The sequence below is a fragment of the Carassius gibelio genome, chromosome A9 (genome assembly GCF_023724105.1).
Source record: "Carassius gibelio isolate Cgi1373 ecotype wild population from Czech Republic chromosome A9, carGib1.2-hapl.c, whole genome shotgun sequence".
Taxonomy (NCBI): Eukaryota; Metazoa; Chordata; class Actinopteri; order Cypriniformes; family Cyprinidae; genus Carassius; species Carassius gibelio.
In genome coordinates, this window is record NC_068379.1 from 24371025 (window position 1) to 24377349 (window position 6325).

Here is a 6325-nt window from a genome sequence, read left to right on the forward strand (position 1 = left end):
CAGCTTTTTTTTTAAATGCTGGTAGAGCCCCAGAAGGTTCATTGCTGTTAGAGGTCCCTGTCTAGAGGGCCTCTCAGAAAACATCCAGTATAAAATAAACAGGATCGCATATCTGTGTCCAGATAAATCATTTAAACGTCCTGTTCGAGCAAACATGTGCTGGTAGATAATACCTGGCCATACCTGTCAGTCAAACTAGTGTCAGTCAGAAAGGTTTGAAAGATAATAAATTTTAATTGCCTTTATAAGTAAAGGCAATTAAAATGAAGCAATAAGATACAAATGTGTTAGCTTAAGTTTTAAAGAACACAGTTAAGCTTAAGAAACAGCCTTGGGGGCCTCATTGCTTTTTTTTTTTTAAAGGTTAATATTACAAAAAAAAAAAAAAAAAAAAAAAAAAAATCGGGGACTCATTTTCTTTTCAGCACAAATGAAACGTAGACCAATCAGCGGTCAGGCCCCCCAAAATTTGGTTTTTAATAACTTGTAAATATTAATTTAGAAATTAATCTGTAAAAAAATTCTAAACTAATTATCCACATATAAAAGCACAATCTAAATCAACCACATCTGTACCTTTAATGTAATAGAAATTAAATGTTGCCCGGAGAACCACCAAAAATACCTGCCGAGTGAGTGTTGACAACCTTTCTCTCCCTATTACGAAATCTCTCACTGTCAATGTTAATATTACAACTGAAAAAGATTCTATTGATTTCACAGCGTTGATTGGCCATGGGTCTGCATTGAACCTGATTCATCAAGACCTCATAAAGAAATTCAGTATCCCCACGGAACCCTGTGATCCACCTCTCAAAGTTAATGCTGCTGACAATAATCCCATTGGAGATGGAATCACTCAACAAACTCTGCCCATGGAACTTCAAGTAGGATTAATTCATTTAGAAAACACCCCATTCTATGTGATTGATTCCCCATGCCACAAAGTTATATAGGATACCATTGGTTACCTGTTCAAGACCCAGTCATCTCCTGGCATCATGGTGAGATTAAACGATGGTCACAGTCCTGCTATTTGTGCTTTCTGCGCTCCATAGTTACAAAGTCTTGTCTATCCACAAGTAATGAAAGCCCCAATTCCAAATCAGTCACCATCCCATCATGCTACGAGAAGTATCAAGAAGACTTCAGTAAGACTAAAGCTACTCAACAACCCCCTCATCATTCCTGGGATTGTGCCATAGATCTCCTACCCAAAGTGATGCCTCCCAAAAGTAAGATCTATCCCCTATTACACCCGGAAACCCAGGCAATGGAGGAATACATAGAGGATGCTCTTAGTTCAGGCTTTATTCATCCATCAACTTCCCCAGCAGTGGCAGGCTTCTTCTTCATGGAAAAGAAAGATGGAGGACTTTGGCCTTGCATTGACTACCGTGGTTTGAAGAATGTCACAGTTGAACTCCATTATCCACTACTATTAGTGCCTGCTGCCCTGGAACAACTCAGAGAAGCAACAATTCACACCAAATTAGACCTTCGGAGCACCTACAACCTCATCAAAATCATAAACGGTGATGAATGGAAAACAGCATTTTTGACCACCAGGGGGCACTGTGAATACCAGGTCATGCCATATGGGCTAGGTAATGCACCAGTATCTATCTTTTATCAAATATATCTTCAGGGACCTCTTAAACAAGTACGTAATTGCAAATATTTACAACATCCTTATCTACTCTAGGACAGAAAGTGAACACAGTGATCATGTCAAGACTATCCAGACTGCTATCCAGACTGCTAGAGAACCAACTCTATGTAAAAGTTGAGAAGTGTGAATTCCACGTTAAGCAAACATCTTTCCTGTTGTATAACATCAGCCATCAAGGTGTGTAAATTGATAGTTACAAGATTTCTGCAGTCACTGAATGGTCCAAGCCAAACACAATGAAGATGTTTTAGTGCTTCCTAAGGTTTCCCAACTACTACCGATGCTTTATCCACAATTATAGCATGATTGCAGCACCACTGACCTCCCTGCTGAAAGGTAAACCTTCAAAGTTAGAATGATCTGAAAACACCACACTAGCCTTCACCAAACTCAAGGGCAGTTTCATGCACCCATTCTCAAACATCCAGAGCCCAACCTGCCATATGTCATAGAAGTTGATGCTTCAGAAAGAGGAGTCGGTGCCATGATCTCTCAATGCCATGGACAGTCAGGAAAGCTCTACCCATGTGCCTACTTGTCAAGAAAACTCACTGATGCTGAGTGCAACTATGACGTGGCTAATATAGTACTCCTATCTATGAAAGCTGCCATGGAAGAATGGAGAAATTGGCTGGAGGAATCCTAAGGGTAATCACAGACAATAAGAATATTGTTTATATCAAGAGTGCTAAGAGAATAAATTCTCGTCAAGCATGCTGGTAACTTTTCTTCACAAGATTTGAATTTACTGTAACATACCAACCTGGCAGTAAAAACAGTAAGGCCAATGCCCTATCAAGGGAACATGATCCTCCCCAAATAGAATCCTGGGGTATAACATCATCCATCAAGATGTGGAAATGGATAGTTCCAAGATTTCTAGTCACTGAATGGCCCCAGCCAACTACAATCAAGGAACTTCAGTGCTTCTTAAGGTTTGCCAACTTCTATTGATGCTTTATCTTACATTATCCATGATTGCAGCACCACTGACCTCATTGCTGAAATGAAAACCTTCAAAGTTAGAAGTGTCTGAAAAGACCACACTAGCCTTCACCAAATCTCAAGGACAGTTTCACGACTGCACCCATTCTCAAACATCCAGATCCCTACCTGCCATTTGTTGTAGAAGTTGGCACTTCAGATTTTGGTGCCGTGCCCTTTCAATGCCACGGAAAGCCAGGAAAGCTCCTCCCATTTGCCTACTTCTCAAGAAAACTCACTGATGCTGAACGCAACTATGACATGGGCAATAAAGAACTCCTATCTATGAAAGCTACCATAGAAGAATGGAGACATTAGTTGGAGGGTTTCACATGGTAATCATAGACCATAAGAATCTTGAGTACATCAAGAGTTTCAAGAGACTAATTCCTTGTTAAGCACACTCTTCGCACAAGATTAACCTGCAGTAAAAACAGTAAGGCCGATGCCATACTCAGGCAATATGATCATCCCCAAACAGAATCCAAGCCAGAATCCATCCTGATCCTATCAGTTATTATTTTGCCCGTTACATGGGATCTGATGGATGAGATCCAAAGCGAGCTAAATAATGAACCCACAGCACAAGGCCGTCCCCACAACAAGCACTACGTACCCTGAAATCTTTGATTAAGGGTCATGCAGTAGGTCCATACATCACTTTCCTCAGGCCATCCAGGTATCTCAAGAACACTCAATCTAGCATTCTGGTGGCCATCAATGATTAAGGATGTGGCTAACTATGTAAAGTCCTGCTCAGTTTTGTGCCCAGTCTAAAACACCCAAATAATTAACCCTTGGTCACACCTATCTATAGACTTTATCACAGATCTACCTCTGTTGAATTAATTCACTACAATTATAGTTATCACTGATTGCTTTTCAAAAGCTTGCTGTCTCATACCTATGAAAGCCCTCCCCACTGCCATGGAAAACACTCTAGCATTGTTACAAAATGTCTTCAGAGCTTATGGCATACACAAAGATATTGTTTCAGACAGAGGAATACAGTTCACCTCAGAGGTATGGAAGGCCCTTTACAGACAGCTGATCAACTTCTGGATATTATCCTCAGTCTAACGGTCAAGTGGAGAGATTGAACCAAGAAATTGTCAGGTATTTATTGTCATACTCTGGTCGTGAACAGTATCGTTAGTTAGAGTTTCTACCATGGGTAGAGTATGTGCAGAACTCTTTTAGACATTCTTCAACTGGTCACGCCCTATTTCAATGTTTGCTTGGATATTAACCCCCCATGTTCTTGTAGTCAGGAGAACCATCTATGTTACCTGCAGTCGATGACTAGATTCATCGTAGTGAGGGGGTGTGGGATAATGCTCATGTATGTCTCCAAAGGGCTGTCAGGAACCAGGAGATCTAGGCCAACAGGCAATGTGGGACCTCAAGCTGTGGCTACCAAGCAAGAAGCTCAGCCCAAGGTATGTTGGCCCATGTAAAATCATAAGACAGATTAGTAAGTGAAGTGACATTCAGCCAAGTATGGTGACCCATGCTCAGAATTTGTGCTCTGCATTTAACCCATCCGAAATGCATACACACAGAGCAGTGAACACAAACACACACACTGTGAGCACACACCCGGAGCAGTGGGCAGCCATTTATGCTGCGGCGCCCGGGGAGCAGTTGGGGGTTCAATGCCTTGCTCAAGGGCACCTAAGTCGTGGTATTGAAGGTGGAGAGAGAGCTGTTCATGCACTACCCCCACCCACAATTCCGTCCGGCCCGAGACTAGAACTCACAACCCTTCGATTGGGAGTCCAACCCTCTAACCATTGGGCCACGACTTCCCCACAAAGGGAAGGTAAGGTTACATACCAGTTGGAACTCCCTGCTAATTACCGTGTCACTCCATCCTTCCATGTTTACCTTCTCAAAACGGTCCACCTGGGTGCTGACCCCAACGTCGAGAATCAAGATCCACCTCCACCGTTGGACATTGATGGATCTCCTGCATATGGGGTAAAGGAGTTGTTGGACTCCAGACAGAGAGGGGGACTATTTGGTGGACTGGGAGGGGTATGGACCTGAGGAGAGATCTTGGGTAGCTGCTCACAATATAATACAGTCGCTCCTGTGGTAGGGATTCTGTAATGCCTCACCAGCAGAGGGAGCCCTCACCCGAATATTGACTGTGTTCCGCTCTCTCTGCTTCTCAGGTTATTTCTTGTTTGTGAGATATTTATAAGGGCCTTGCTAACAGGCCGTTGCGAAGTATTGCCTTACTGAACATTCTATTACCATTGCTTTGATTATTCAATATATGATAATGCCTTGATAATGCCTGCCTTATTCTGTTCATGTTTTTGGATTATCCCTTGCTTAGTCATTTGGATTGGAATTCCTTTCTGTTTACGAACTATGTCTGTCTCATGTTTATGCTATCTGTCTACCATTTTGGACTTGTTTGCTGAGGATTTTATTAAACAACTGCACATGGATCCTAACTCCTAAATTTTTTTATTAACTTTGTTAGCTCTTAAAGAAGAAAATATTTATTTTGCAGTAATAAATTAATAACTTACTGATTTATATTACTTTTTTATTTTTTTATTATATATATATATATATATATATTTTTTTTTAATTATATGTTATTTATTGTAACAGCATCCATTGGAAATACACATACTATTTTTTCAAAGTTTGGGGTTACTTACATTTTATTTAATACTTTTATGCTCACCAAGGATCCATATATTTGATCAAACAGACAATAAAAAAAAATAGTGTAAAAAAACAATCTAAAATAAATGATATTTTGTATTATATCTTAAAATGTAATTTATCCATGTGATGATAAAACTGAATTTTCAGCAGCCATTAGCCTACTCCAGGCTTCATTATCACAGAATCCTTCAGAAAGCATTCTAATATGCTGATTTGGTGCACACACACACACACACACACACACACACACACCCACACCCACACCCACAACATATTATTATAAATACTGAAAACAGTTGTGTTTCTTATTATTTATGTGGAAAATTAATACACATTTTTTAAGCATTTATTTGAAGTATAAATCTTTAAAATGTCTTTACTATAAGTTTTCAACAGTTTAATGCATCCTAGTAGAATTAAAGTATAAATTCCTTTAAAAATTCTACTGACACCAAACTTTTGAATGGTAGTGTATATTACATTGAAATAATTAATCCAAATTAAAGTAATTACTGCTTTCTTTATCACTCAGTAATAGTATTATCAGTCTCTTGCTGTTTTTTCTGTAACACTGCATGTGTTTGTTGGTCTGATTTTGACATATGCTCTCTCAGGCTGCTGAGCATATTTGAAAATTGAGAGAGGCAATGGAAAGAAAAGATATGGCCTTTGACTAAAACCACAAGTCCTTCAAAAAAAAAAAAAAAAAGACAAGAAAAGAAAAGAAAAAAAGGGGGGCCTCGTTCTATACAAGACCACATATCTATTCTCAGTACAAGATCGAGATATTCACACAAGCAACAATATAAACATCACATAACCTTGTGAAAACAGTTCTGCGTGAAAATAAGAAGGAAAAGAGCGGAACAGACAGCAACAGGTTCAGATGATGACAGTATTTAATGCAGAAAAGACCAAGCTTTACAAACCAACATAGAATGACACACTTTCCTTAAAGATACCAAGGTTACAAAAGTCAAT

The 6325-nt window shown here is 39.6% G+C and overlaps 1 protein-coding gene across 2 annotated transcripts in view; it reads left to right on the top strand.

Annotated features, from left to right (window-relative positions):
• Positions 1 to 6325, top strand: part of LOC128020041 (uncharacterized) — a 455114-nt gene that overhangs the window by 230428 nt on the left and 218361 nt on the right. The window lies entirely within an intron of this gene.